The sequence below is a fragment of the Macrotis lagotis genome, chromosome X (genome assembly GCF_037893015.1).
Source record: "Macrotis lagotis isolate mMagLag1 chromosome X, bilby.v1.9.chrom.fasta, whole genome shotgun sequence".
NCBI classification, from domain to species: Eukaryota; Metazoa; Chordata; class Mammalia; order Peramelemorphia; family Peramelidae; genus Macrotis; species Macrotis lagotis.
In genome coordinates, this window is record NC_133666.1 from 488132263 (window position 1) to 488148252 (window position 15990).

At 31.5% G+C, this 15990-nt stretch overlaps 1 pseudogene; it reads left to right on the forward strand.

The window, feature by feature from the left end:
* The first annotated feature begins 15561 nt into the window (after positions 1–15561).
* On the forward strand, positions 15562–15774 carry LOC141501903 (large ribosomal subunit protein eL38 pseudogene; annotated as a pseudogene).
* Positions 15775–15990: the final 216 nt, after the last annotated feature.

A 15990-nucleotide genomic window follows, 5' to 3' on the forward strand; every position in this document is an offset into this window, starting at 1 on the left:
TTTTGATATATTTTGACAACTATCAATTTTGGAGTGACTTGCTTTTTTATATAAATTTGACTCAATTCTCTATATTTTTAGAAATGAATCCTTTGTGAGAAACACTAGATATAAATTTTACCCAACTTGTACTATATTCTTTTAAATCTTGATTGAACTAATTTTGTTTGTGCCAAACCTTTTTAATTTAATGAAACCAAATTATTCAGTTTGTTTTTTATAATGTTTTCAATCATGTCTTTGCTCTTCTTTCCATAGATCTGTTAGGTAAACTATTCCTTGTTCTCCCACTTGGCTTTTAAAATATATGTCTAAATCTGGTATCCATTTTGACCTTATCTTGTGTCAAGGTGTGAGATCTTGATCTATGCCAGTTTCTGTTATACTATCTTCCAGGCTTCCCAATAGTTTTTTTTTTTTTATTTTTTTGCAAGGCAATGGAGTTAAGTGGCTTGCCCAAGGCTACACAGCTAGGTAATTATTAAGTGTCTGGGGCCAGATTTGAACACAGGTATACCTCATTTCAGGGCTGGTGCTCTATCCACTGCACCACCTAGCCACCACACACAATAGTTATTGTCAAAGAATTATTATCCCAGATACAGGAATATTTAGGATTTATATACAATAGATTACTGTAGTCAATTATTGTTGACCCTTTTGCACCTAATCTATTTCACTGATCCACCACTCTATTTTTTTCCAGTACCAAACACTTTCAATGACTGATGCTTAATAGTGTAATTTCAGATCTGGTATGACTAGGTCACTTTACTTTGGGGTTTTTTCACTAATTCCCTTGATATTATTGTGCTTTGATTCCTCCATATGAATTGTTATTATTTTTTTTTCTAGCCCTCTAAAGTAATTTTTGGAAGTTGATTGACATGACACTAAATAAGAAATTGAATTTGGACAGAATTGTCATTTTTATTATTAGTACAGTCTACCCATGTGAAAAGTTATTTATTGTAGTTTTCATAAAGTTTTTGAGTCTGTCTGGGCAGGTAGATTGTCAATTATTCTATGCTGTCTGAAGTTATTTTATTTTATTTTATTTTGTTTTGTTTTAGGGTTTGATTTATTGTTTTATTGATTGTCAAGATGTAAGAGTTGATGGAGAAAATATTAATAATGGAGATTAAACATTAAAATGTGTCAGGTACAGGTTTTTTGAAATTATTTTATTTTTAAAAGATTTTATTTAATTTGAGTTTTACAATTTTCCCCCAATCTTGTGTCCCTACCCCCACCCTCACAGAAGGCAATTTGCAACAGTGATCCAAATTGAATGTGATGAGAGAGAAATCATATCCTTAAGGAACAAAAACAAAGTATAAGAAATAATAAGATTACATAATAAGATATCAGGGTTTTTTCCCCCTAAATTAAGGGTAATAGTCCTTGGTCTTTGTTCAAACTCCACAGTTCTTTTTCTGGATACAGATGATATTCTCCATTGCAGACAGTCCCAAATTGTCCCTTTTTGTGTGCATTAATGGAATGAGTAAGTTCATCAAGGTTGATCATCACATCCATGTTGTTATTAGGGTATACAATGTTTTTTTCTGATTCTGCTCTTTTCAGTCAGTCAGTGTCAGTTCATGCAAAGCTTTCTAGACATCTCTGACTTCCCATCCCTCATAGTCCCTAATAGAATAATAGTGTTCTATGAACATACCACCGTTTTTTAAAGCCATTTGCCCAATTGAAGGACATTGACTTAATTTCCAATTCTTTGCCACCGTAAAGAGGACTGCAATGAATATTTTTGTACAAATAATATTTTTTACCATTTTCCATCATCTCTTCAGGGTATAGACCCAGTAGTGGTATTGCTGGATCAAAGGGTATACATATTTTTGATGCCCATTGGGCATAGTTCCAAATTATTCTCTTTTTTTGTTTTTTGCAAGGCAATGGGTTTAAGTGGCTTGCCCAAGGCCACACAGCTAGGTAATTATTAAGTGTCTGAGACCAGATTTGAACTCAGGTATTCTTGACCCCAGGGTCAGTACTCTATCCATTGTGCCACCTAGCATCCCCTAAATTATTCTCAAAAAAGGCTGGATGGAGGGGGTGGCTAGGTGGCACAGTGGATAAAACACAGGCCCTGGAGTCAGGAGTACCTGGGTTCAAATCTGGTCTCAGACACTTAATTACCTAGCTGTGTGGCCTTGGGCAAGCCACTTAACCCCATTTGCCTTGCAAAAACCTGAAAAAAAAATAAAAAGAAAGGCTGGATGAATTCACAGCTCCAACAACAATATAATAGTGTCCCAGATTTCCCACAACCCTTCCGACCATGATTATTGTCATTTCTGTTCATATTGGCCAGTCTGAAAGGTATGAGGTGGAACCTCAGAGATGCTTTAAATTGCATTTCTCTAATAAGTAATGATTTAGAGCAATTTTTCATATAGCTATGGATTGCTTTTATCTCCTCATCTGTAAATTGCCTTTGCATATTCTTTGATGTTTTTTCAGTTGGAGAATAGCCTTTTTAAAAAATTTGACTCAGTTCTCTGTACATTTTAGAAATGAGTACTTTGTCAGAAACATTAATTGTAAAGGTTATTTCCAAGTTTATTATATTTCTTTTGATCTTGGTTAAAGTGGTTTTGTTTGTACAAAAACTTTTTAATTTCATGTAATCAAAATCATCTAGTTTGTTTTTAGTGATGTTCTCCACCTCTTCCTTAGTCATAAACTGCTTACTTTCCCATAGATAAGACAGGTAAACTTCCTTGATCTTCTAGTTTGCTTATAACACTGATTTTCTGGCTGGGAAAAAAGTAGAACTTGAGTAAGTCTTTCATTGCTTGATATAATGATAGGAAGAGAAAAGTGGAGCAATGTGCTTTGTGAAAATAACAGTATAATACTCAGTAATGTAAGAATGTCTAACTATACCTACAAGGGTGATTTATTACTTATTCATTTATATTTCTTTTAATTATTTTTTTTTAGTTCTTAGGCAAGGCAATGGGGTTAAGTAGGTTGTCCAAGGCCACATAGCTAGATAAATATTAAGTACCTGAGGCCGGATTTGAACTCAGGTACTCCTGACTCCAAGGCCAGTGCTCTATCCACTGTGCCACATAACTGCCCCCTAATTCATTTATTTTTTTCAAATACATATAAATTCTTTATGGTTTGGAGTTCCATGACTTTTCTCTTTCACTCCCTTCCCTCACATCTACCTTGGACAGAAGCAAATCTGACAGAGTTCATGAAATGAATAGAAAATATGAAATGAAGGAGAAAAAATATGGGAAGAAGAAAAATTATTAAAATTGAATTTAGTATTCTTTGGTTTGTATTCAGACTCCTTAGCTCATTCTCTGGATGTTGATTATATTCCATTACACATACTTTAGAATTGTCCTTGATTTTAAGTCTGTCCTTAATTTACAAATCTTTGTCAATGCAATACAAGCTGCTACAAATATTTTTTTCACATGTGGGTACTTATTCCTTTTATTTGATCTCTGAGATATAGATCTAGTAGTGATATTGTTGCATCAAAAGGTAAGAATATTTTTATTGTCTTTGAGATCAGTTACAAACTGAAGTCCAGAATTTTTGTATTACTTTACAACTTCACCAATAAAGCATTAGTGTCCCCACTTTTCCATATACCCTCCAATGATCATTTTCCTTTTACTTGTCATATTGGCTAATCTGATAGGTGTATAATGGTACCCCTGAGTTTATTTTTCAATTTACATTTTACTAGTCAATAATGATTGAGAGTATATTTATATGACTATGGATAGCTTTAATTTATCTTAAAATTGCTATATAATTTTATTGTGAAATTTCATATACTTAGACCATTTATAAATTTTTGAATGATAAGTGTTCTCACAAATTTGAGAGGTCTCAATATGTCATTATAAGAAAAACTGACTGTAAAATTGGCAACTTGATGTATTACTTTTAATGTTTTTTGCCTTGATTTTATTTGTGCAAGAACTGTTTTGTAAATTTAATGTAATTAAAATTACCCATTTTATATTTTGCAAAGTTCTCTATCCCTCATTTCTTGATAAATTACCCTGCTCTCCATAGATAAATAATTGATAATACTCCTAAATATCTAATGCTATCCTTTGTTGTATAAATTATTTAGCAGTTGGTATTTGCATAGTTTCTTTTCAACTTGATTTTTAATTTTACTAAATACATTATGAAAGTTTTTAAACATTCAACCAAATGTCTATGCATAGGTTTAAATTGTAAAGCTTCCTACCCCCTTCTCCTTCCCATCCCCTCTCTTCAGTAGTGAATAGTCAAGTTAATATTGTATAAATACACATTTATGTTAAGCATATTTACAGATTAGTCATTTTCAGGATGATGAATTAGAATTAGGGGAAAGAAATACATAAGATAAATATATATATTTTGGACAGATTTTTGTTTGGTTTTGTTTTGTTTTTCTTTTTTGTAGTGGGGATAGCATTGTCCATAGCTGGTCTAATAGGATTATTCTAGCTCTCTGAACTGTTGAGAGCAACTGCATGCATCAGGGTTGATCATCTCATAATGTTGTTGTTAATGTATACATTGTACTCTTGGTTCTGGTTCCTTCTCTTAGCTTCAGATACTGTAATTCATTTCATGCTCCTCTAGACTGTGACCATTTATGGTTTATTAGTGTTCCATAACATTCATGTACCATAACTTGTTTACCCATTCCTCAATCGGTGGACATCCCCTTAATTTCCAATTCTTTGGCATTGCAAAAAGAGCTACTATGAATATTTGAGAACTTGTGGGAATGTTGTCATTTCTAAGGATTTCTTCTGTTTATATAGGACTAGAATTAGAATTACCGGACTAAAGTATATTAACAGTTTTATTGCTCTTTGGAAATCATTCCACATTGATCTCCACAATGGATGGATCATTTCACATCTCCACCAGGAGTTGTTTTAATTTGCATTTCTCTAATCAATAATGATTTGAAACATTTTTTCATATCATTATATTTAACTTTAATTTCTTCATTTCAAAGCTTTCTAGTCATAGCCTTTGACCAGTTATCAGTTGAGGACTGCCTTATAACCTTATTAATTTAATACAGTTCTCTATTTAATTTAGCATTGAGACTATTATCGTAGCTCCAAGTTCTGAAGATTGTTTTCTTGCTTTCTGCTTTCCTTCCAGTTTTGGTAGCATTGATTTTATTCTTGCAAAAACTTATTAATTTAAAATGGACAAAGTCATTCATTATGTACTTCATAATGTGCTCCATTTCTTTTTTGGTCATAAATTTGTTCCCTTTCCCAAGGTCTGAGAGACAAAGTGCTTTTTGGTCTATTAATTTATCTATGGTGTCACCATTTATGTCTAAATCCTAGACACATTTGACCTTAGTTCAGTATACAGTGTAAGATGTGAGTCTCTGCCTAGTTTAGGAAATACTATTTTCTATTTTTCACAACAATTTTGTCAAATAGTGAGTATTTAGCTTAGAAAAAATGTCTTTGGGTGTGTCAAACTGGAGATTACTGTAGTAATTTACTACTGTTTATTTTGAACTTATTTTAATCCACTGATCCATTAATCTATTTCTTAACCAGTTACAGGCATTTTTGATAATTGTTGCTTTATGGAATATTTTTAGATCTGGTAGAGCTAGGCCACATTCCTTCATATTTTTTTTATGAGTTTGCTTGATATTCTTGCCCTTTTGTTGCTCCAGATTAATTTTTTGCTTATTTTTTTCTAGCTGAATATAATAATTATGAGATAATTTGGCTGATATGGTACTGAATAAGTAATTAAATTTGAATAGAATTGTCATTTTATTATACTAGTTCAATCTAAACATGAGCAATTGACATTTTTCCAGTTATTTAGATATGACTTTATTTGGGGGAGAATTGATTTATATTTCTCTTCATACATTTTCTGGGTTTGTCTTGGGAGGTAGATTTCCAAGTATTTAGTGTTTTCTTCAGTTACTTTTAATGGAATTTCTCCTTCTCTCTCATGCTTTTGGGCTTTGTTATTCATATATATAAATGCTCGGGGGCAGCTAGGTGGCATAGTGGACAGAGCACTGGCCCTGGAGTCAAGAGTATCTGAGTTTAAATCCAGCCTCAGACATTTCATAATTGCCTAACTGTGTGACCTTGAGCAAGTTGCCATTGCCTTAAATTTAAAAAAAATTGAAAAATAAACAAACAAAAGAAATACTGATGATGCATGTGGGTTTACTTTATATTCTGCTACTTTGCTGAATTTGTTGATTATTTCAAGGGGTTTTCAGATGATTTTTTTTCAGTTCTTTAACCATATTATATTATCATCTGCTTCCTCACTGCCAATTCTCATTCCTTCAATTTCTTTTTCTTCTCTAATTGCTGGAGGTAACATTTCTAAAATCATATTGAATTGTAAAGATGACAATGTTTCATCCCTGATCTCATTGGGAATGCTCTGAGTTTATTGTAATTGCATGTGATATTTGTTGATGGTTTTAGATAAATACTACATGTTATTTTGAGGAAAGCTCCATCAATTCCTAAACTTTCTAGTGTTTTTATTAGAAATGGATGTAGTATTTTACCCAAAGTTTTTCAACATATATTGAGATAATCATGTGATTTCTGTTGGTTTTCCTATTGATATACTCAATTATGTTGAGTGTTTTCCTAATATTGAACCACCCCTGACTATCCAGTATAAATCCTACCTGGAATTTCCTAGTTTTATTCATTGTCTGTCTGATTAATTGAACTTCTCTTTATTTTTTTCATGTAAGCAATAAAAAATACAGAGTTTCTTCTAATAAGTGCTTCCTCTGTGCCCTATATATTTTGGTTTGTTGTCTCATTATAGTCATTATCTTGGATGAAATTAGTGGTTATTTCTATTATTTTTTTGATTCACTCATTCTTTAAAATTATTTAAAATACCCAATGAATTTTTAGTTTATCTTTCCATGTCCCTCAAATGTACTTGACATTTTTTATTGCAGCATGATTTGAAATTGATGCATTTAGTATTTCTGCTTTTCTTCATTTGATTGTGAGGTTTTTGTTCTCTAATATATATTCAAATTTTGTTTAGGTCCCATATACCACAGAGAAGAAGTTATATTCCTTTCTATCCTCATTCAATTTTATCCAGAGGCTTATCACACCTCAGTTTTTAAAAATATTATTAATCTCCTTAATTTCCTTTTTGTTTATTTCAGGTTTAGAGCTCTCTCATTTTGAGAGAGGATGGTGAAAGTCCCCCACTAGTATAGTTTTTCTTTCTGTGGCTTCCTATAACTTATTTACCTTCTCCTCTAAATATTTGGATGCTGTTCCACTTGGTGCATATATATTTAATATTGATTTTACTACAATGTCTATGGTACCTTTTATGAAGAAGCAATTTCCTTTCTTATTCCTTTTAATGAAATCTATTTTTGCTTTCACTTTGTCTGAGATTAGGATTTCTAAACATGCTTCTTTTTCTCTTCAGTTAAAGAGTAATAAATTCTGGTATAGGCTTATATCTATACCCTGTGTGTATCTCTCTATATCAAATCTATTTCTTATAAACAATAGTGCAATCTCCCTTTTTTCCCCTTTGCCTTCCTACTTATCTTTCTTATTCTCTCTCTTCTATCAATCCTTTACCTCTCCCCTTTCCCTTTTAGTTCACTTTAGGGTATGACAAATTTCTAACACCAAATGAGCATATATAAATATATTATTTCCTTTTTGAGTCAAATTCAATACAAGTAATGTTGAAGCAGTTCTCATCTCCTCTCTTCTTCCCCACTCCTATAAGACTGATATGCCAATTCACGTGATATATTATAATCTGCCTCCCCTTTCATCACTTCCCATTATAATTCCTTTTTATCAACTACATATATTTTTATTTGTTTTCATCCATTTGCACACATATAATTTTAAGTTATAAAATTTCTTTCCATCCTCCCCTCTTACTCCCCTCCTCTCAGTGGCAAACAGTCAGGCTTTTGTTGTACATACATTTCATAAATATTTTTGATAAACATGCTTACAGATTAGTTATTTTGAGTATGAAGAATTAGGATTAAGGAAAAGCAATACGAAAGAGATAATTTTTATAAAGTGTTCATCATATTCTGAAGGGTATACTGCTTTGTTTTGATTTTCTTCCTATGGATAGAGATAACATTGTCCGTAGCCAGTCTAATATAGTTGCCCTAGCTCTCTGAATTGTGGAAAGGTTCTGTTTCTAACAAGGTTTTTCATCTTAAAACACTATTGTTAATGTGTACATTATTCTCTTGGTTCTACTCCTTTCAATCAGCATCAGAAACCATAAGTAGATTCCAGGCATTTATGGCTTCTTATGGAAAAATAATAAACCATACTCTTCATATATCACAACTTGTTTAGCTATTCCTCAATTCATGGGCATCCCTTCAAATTCCAATTATTTTCCATTACAAAAAGAGCTGCTATGAGTATTTTGGAACAACTAGGACTTTTTCAATTTTTTATAATTTTTTTCTGGATATAGACCTAGAATTGGAACTGCTACATCAAAGGGTATGAATAGTTTGATTTTTCTTTGATTATAGTTCCATGTAAGTCTCCAGAATTTTTAGATCCATTCACAACTCTACAAACAATGCATCAATGTTCCAAACCTCCTACATTGATCATTTTCCCTTTTTTCTCATCTTGGCCAATCTGATAGATGTGAGGTGGTAGTCTTTGTTTTTTTTTTTTAATTTGCATTTCTCTAATCAATATTGATTTTGGAACTTTTTTCCACATTTCTTCATTTGAAAACTGTCTGTTCATATCCTTTGACCATTTGTCAACTGGGTAATGATTTGTAACTTTAAAAATTTGATGCAATTCTCTCTATATATGTTTTAGAAATGAGACTCTTAACAGATTGTTTCCCAGCTCTCTGCTTTCCTACAGTCCCTCTTTTAAAATGTCTTAATTTTCATTAATATAATTCCCTTAAAATTCTCTTTTGTCCATAACTTCTATCTAACCATACTTCCTCTAACAGAGATACAGTTCTCATTAGTTATCCCATGATGGCATGCAACAAATTTTATCTTATTTAGTAATATTATTTCCTTTTTTTCTTTTCCCTTGTTTACTTGTTTATGTATTTCTTGAGCCTCATATTTGAAGTTCAAGTGTTCTATTTAGCACCAGTCTTTTCATCAGAAAATGTTGAAAGTGACCTATATTACTAAATGTTCATATTGGCTCCTGAAAGACTCTGCTCAGTTTTGCTTATTAGTTGATTCTTGGTTGTACTCCAAGGTCCTTTGCTCTATAGGATTATGATAATTTAGGTCCTCATATTGTTTAATATTAATGCTGTCAAATCCTGTGTAATCCTGAGCTGTGGTGCATTGATATATGAATTATCTATTTCTGGTTGTCTGTATTATTTTCTCCAGGAAGTGGTAATTCTGGTAAATGTTAACAGTATTTCTTAGTCTTTTCACTTTGTAATGGCTTTTAGGTATTGATCTGAGTATTCTTTCAATGGCTATCTTACTTTCTTATTCTAAGTTATCATGGCAGTTTTCTTTGATGATTTTCTAAAATACATTGTTCGGTCTCTCTCTCTCTCTCTCTCTCTCTCTCTCTCTCTTTAATCATCACTGTTATTTAGTCCAATAATTATTAAATTATGTCTTCTGGATTTATTTTACATGGCTGTTGTTTTTCCAATTTGATGTTTTTAATTTTCTTCTATTATTTAAAATTTATTTTTAGTTTTGTTTAACTGATACTTGACGTCTCATAGTGTCATTTATCCAAGTCTATTTTCTAAGGCATTGTTTTTTTCCCATAAGTTTTCTCAACATCATTTCCACTTGGAAAATTTTATTCTTAAAGATGGTATTTAGTTTTTCCGTTTGAGAAAGTTTCATTTTTGAAGAAATTATTTTCTTTTTCCATTGTCCCTATACTATTTTTAAATAGTTCCTTTTTTCCCATTTGTCCAACATTATTTTTAAAGAAGTTAATGTCTGCAATGTTTCAATAGGAATATTCAATATGACAGCTACTCATAAGAGCATGTGTGATATGTGAGGCCCTGAAGCAATTTGTCCAAAAAATAATTTAACCAAAGGATGAATGTTTTAGAGAATTTGTAAATCTGCAACAAGCAACCTGGGAAGATTAAAGCATATATGCCAAAAAAGGAAAGTGAGGAATAATAGATGGAGATGTTATAAAGTGAGTGACTAAGGATAATAGTAACTTCCATTCTAATAGTGAAGTTTAGAAAAAAGATCTTGGCATGAAAAGGATGAGTTCTGTTTAAGAAACATTGCAAACAGTAAAATGCAGGATGGGAATTTAAAAAGCATTGTTTTATGATGTTTAACTTGAAATAATGAAACAGAAAATTGTAAAAGACTGTACACTTTTAAGTATTACTCTAACTTTACTTAGCTTCACATGAACTAAAAAAAGGAAGCAAATGCTCCAATTATCTGAAGTTAGAATTTGACATGATATAATGAATAATAGCATAAAGGTCTAGGGGACTCAAGTAAAAGTTCTGTTGATTCCCCAGGAGATAAAAATAAAGAAGATAAGTTATTTCATTTCCGTGGTGATGACTGGCAAGAGAATCAGAAAGTCAATGATTTCGAGGTCTAAATAAGAATAAAGAACAAAGATTAGAAAAGAAAAGGAAAAATTATTATTGTCAAATAAAAGAACTTATCAGTATATGAATGTTAAAGTGGAAGTTTACTTGTGGGTGATGATGATGTGTATAGAAGTGAATTAAAGGTATATAAATATGGGAAACGATTTAAAAACCAGTTCACAATCCTCACATGAGGTTAACATGGGTGCTTTACATTTAGAATTTGGAGGTGAAAAATTATTTTAAGAAAAGTTTGAAATTCATGCAGTATTTCTGGCCTTATTGGGGAAAACATCAACTGATCTAGAATTCTGACTCCAAGGTTACCATACATAGAGTTCTTGGATCCAAGGATTCTATCACATATTTCTTTTAAATTGTAGCAATTCATACACTATGAATGAAAAAAAAATAAAACATTGATGTCTACTATGATCTTTGTAAGCAACTCAACTAATAACTACTCTAATTATAATAAAGGCAAAATTATAATTAGGGTAATGTGGTTAACTTTTCCTTTGTTATAATTAGAGTAGTTATTAGTTGTTTTAAAAGGAGAAAAAATAGTACAGTATTATTATAAGCACTATTCTCAGTTTCAAAATCAAAATAATGATGTTTTGGCACACCAATAAAGTTTTAAATTCTATTGTTTAAATTAAAGAAACAAACTATTTACACTTGCTTGGACAGAAAGTTCACTTGTATTTTTAAAAGAGATAGTTTAAACAAATATATTTTAAAACAGAAACCTTTCCTTTACTGTTGCTAAAAATAACAGGCCATATTCTTCAGATAAAATATAACTTCTGATATATTCTAGCTACTGGCTCATCATGTAGCAAAACAGATTAATTACCAAGCTATCTAGCTTCTCCAGTTCATTGGAAGACTCCATATGTGTCAGTATATTGGAGCTTTCACTATCCGGCAGAATAAATGACATTCTTTCTTTTCCTGAGGTTAAAGTAAGTCAAGAGACTCTATTTGTAAATAGATATTAAGGTATTTAGACTATAAGTAATGTGTTTATTCTCGTGGAAGAGTAGAAAAAGTAATCATTTCAGATTTGAATTAACCTCCAGTTACTTACAATAATATTTATTCATAGGATGTATATGGTAACTTAAAAAATTATGAATTACTTTAAATGTAAACTCTGAGGTCCCTTCCAAATCTAGATTATCTATTTTTATATTCCAGTTATTTTCCTGACTTTATAAGGTGTATACTCCATTCACTGTCATCAGCATCAGCTATTAAAAACTGATTTTTAAAGTGAGATTCTAATTTTTGCCTTTCAATATTTATATCTGAAAACTGTGATTTTTGCTATAGTCAGAGAGAGAGAGAGAGAGAGAGAGAGAGAGAGAGAGAGAGAGAGAGAGAGGAGCAGGATTTAGGAAAAATAAGTAATAAAACTATTTTCTTTACTAGAAATGGAGTATTCTCCATGGACTCTTACTGTATCTATAAACATGGAGAATAATTGCCAAATGATAACTTAAAAAATAGGAAGACAGCTCTAGATTATATCTCATCTAATTTATGATTCCTTATTAAGTATTAACTGAGTTTTGCTAACTCTCTTAGGTTCTAGGGTTATAAAGATATGGCCCTGCCCTGAAGGAGTTTGCAATTCTTGAAGTACTACTTTGATTAAAAAAAAAGTACTCTGCTCAAAGATGAATTGGCTGTTTAGACTGTTTCTGGGACACCTCTTAGAGGATGGATTTAAGAGATTTGAATTGCTACCAAGATATTTTAACTGACTAAATCTTCTAGGAAAAAGGCAAATCTTTGTGCCATGCCATAAAAGAGCCAAAAGGCATTGTCTGTTTCTTTATTTTTTTTTCTTGATTGATATTTTTTCCAATTTCATGTTAAGAAAGTATGTCAGCATTCACCCACGTGCAATTCTATAAGTTACACATTTTTTTTTTTACCATCCAACCTTCCCATCCAGCCCCCTTCCCTCAGTGGGAAATAGTCTGATAAAAGTTATTAGTGCTTAACATGCCTGCATATTAGTCATTTTTTTGTATGGGGAATTAGGAATGAAGGAATATAAAGTCATGGAATAGGAAGAATTAGCATAAGAAAAGATTTTTAAAAGTGAATCAAATAACCTTTCTTATTCTATGGGACCTGTGTGCTTTTATGTTTGATTTTCCCTCTGGGTACAGATCATGCTGTCCATAACATATCTCCCAGGGTTGTCCTAGAACTCTGCACAACTGATAGGTGCAGGATCTATAATAGCTGAACAACTTGAAGTCTTGTTGTCAATGTGTATAATGATCTCTTGGTTCTATTCCATTCATTCAGTATATTATCTCCAGATAATTTTTGTTACTACTATCTCTAGATATGTAAAATACTTAACCATTTCACCAAAGAAAATGTCAGCATGAGATATCATAAAGTAAAATGGAAAATATTTTTAATAAAACTAATTTACCAGATTAATAAAAGAGGAAATAAAATATTTAATAATCCTCATTTCATAAAAAATAATTTGAAGAAACAAGCAAAATCTCCCTAAGAATAAGTCTCCAGGTCCACATAGATTAAAAGTGAATTGTACCAAATATTTAAGGAACAATTACTTCCAATTTTACACAAAGTCTTAAAAATGTAGAATAAGCTGTTCTGTCAAATTTCTTTTTTGACACCAATATGATGCTGATATCTATGCTAGGAGGAGGCAAAACAAAGAAAATTATAGAAAAATCTCTCTAATGAACATTAAGTCAAAAATCTCAAATGAACTTTCCCCCCCCTGTATTTTAATGGAGATTATGGAACATTAAGTGAGTTGGTTCCTTCACTTCAGCTCCTTCACAGCCAAATATTAATTTAATTCTTTCCATGCTTTTCTAGTCTGATTATTCATGGTTTGTTATAGAACAATGGCACACCCTAGCATTCATATACAATAACTTGTTCAGTCTTTCCCTAAATTGATGGACATTCCCTCAGTTTCCAATTCATTGCCACTACAAAAAGAGTCACTACAAATGTTTTTGAAAATGTGATACTTTTATTATTTTTTATGATTTCTTTTCAATAAAAGCCTATTCTTGGTATTGTTGGGTCAAGGGGATAATCAGTTTTGATGCTTTATGGGTATAGTTACATATTGCTCTCCAGAATGGTTGTATCAGTTCACAATACCACCAAAAGTCCTGCAATGTCTCAATCTTTTTTCTTTTAGAATTCTTAGTCAAACTGATGGGTATGTGATGGAACCTAATAAATATTTTAATTTGCATTTCTCTGATCAATTATGATTTGGAACAATTTCTCATAATATTATATATAATATTCTTTATTTGAAAAACTTCCTGTTCATAACCTTTGGTCATATAATAATTGTAATCTTTTGTATTAGATCCAATTCTCTATATATTTTTGAAATGTGACTTTTATCAGAACACCTACTTGTAAAAATTGCTTCCCAACTTTCTGTTTTATTTCTAATATTAGCTGTATTGATTTTATAAATGTAAAAACTTATTTTTAAAGTTTGATTTATTCAAAATCATACATTTTGATATTTATAATATGATCTATTTATTGTTTAGTCACAAAATTCTCTCCTTTCCCTAGAGCCAACAGATAGAGTATTTCTTGATCTGTTAATTTGTATGTGCAATCACATTTTACCCTGAACCCATTTTTCATTTCATTTTGGTAATGAGTTTTGGATGTGGAACTATGCCTAGTTTTTTTCCATACTCTTTTCAAGTTTTCCCAAAATTAATTGTCATATAACAAATTGTACATAGAAGCTAATATCTGTGCATATGTCAAACAATAGCTTAATATAATCATTTACTACTTCTTTTTGTACTTGTTCTAATCCACTAGCCAATTACTCTATTTTTATCCAGTATCAGATAGATTTGAAAATCATTGTTCTGTAGTATAGTTTTGGCTCTGATATAGTTAGGCCACATTCCATTGCAGTTTTATCAATTGACCTGTTGCTTCTCCAGATAATTTTTGTTACTACTATCTCTAGCTATGTAAAATAATGTTTTAGTAATTTTATTGGCCTGGTACTAAATGTGTTATTTAATTTGGTTAGTATTGTCATTTTTATTATTCTAACTTAGCCTAATCAGAAGCAATTTGAATTGTTTAGATCTGAATTTATATGATAAGCATTTTGTCATTGTGATCTTGCAATGTCTAGGTTTTTTCCTTTCATAATTAGATTCCCAAGTATTTGATGGTGCCTCCTGTTACTTTAAAAGGAATTTCTCTTTCTACATCTTGCCATAGACCTTTGATGTTCATTTATGGAAATGCTGATGATTTGTGTATATTTTTAAATCCTGCTACTTTGCTGAAGTTGTCAATTGTTTCAACTAGGTTTTTATTTGATTTTCTAGTATAAGCAATATAATATCTACAGAGTAAAAGTTTGTCTTCATTGCCAATGCCATTTTATCTCTTATGGTTAAAGCCAAAATTTCTAATACTGTATTGAATAGAAGAGGAGATGATGGTCATCCTTGTTTCAGTATTGCTGTTACTAAAAATGCTCCAAGTTTATCCCCATTTCATATAATGCTTGTTGAGGGTTATAGGCAGATAACACTTACTATTTCATGGAAAACTCCATGTATTCCTACACTCTATAGTATTCCTCATAGGAATGGATGATGTTCAATTACAGTGAGGGTTATCTTGATATTGTATCATCTCTATATACCTCTTATAAATCCAAGCTGATCACGATATATTATCCAAGTAATAAGTTGTAATCTCTGTTAAAAGTTCATTTGAGAGATTAATCTGTGGGGAATCTGGTGCCATCCTCCGGTTGGGAGCTTGGGGCTGCTCAGGACTTAGACGGGAATAGTGTTAGGGGCTCTATCTCTTGGGCCACCCGCCGCCTCAGTCACCATGCCCCCCAAAATTGAGGAAATAAAAGACTTCCTGCTCACAGCCAGATGAAAAGATGCTAAATCTGTCAAGATCAAGAAAAACAAGGATAATGTGAAGTTTAAGGTTCGATGCAGCAGGTACCTGTACACATTGGTCATCACAGACAAAGAGAAGGCAGAGAAACTTAAACAGTCCCTGCCTCCTGGCTTGGCTGTGAAGGAGCTGAAGTGAAGGAACCAACTCACTTAATGTTCCATCATCTCCATTAAAATACAGGGGGAAAAAAGTTCATTTGAGGGAAAAAAAGTTCATTTGAGATTTTTGACTTAATGTTCATTAGAGAGATTTTTCTATAATTTTCTTTGTCTGTTTTGGCTCCTCCTAGCATAGATATCAGCATCATATTGGTGTCAAAAAAGAAATTTGACAGAATTGCTTATTCTTTAT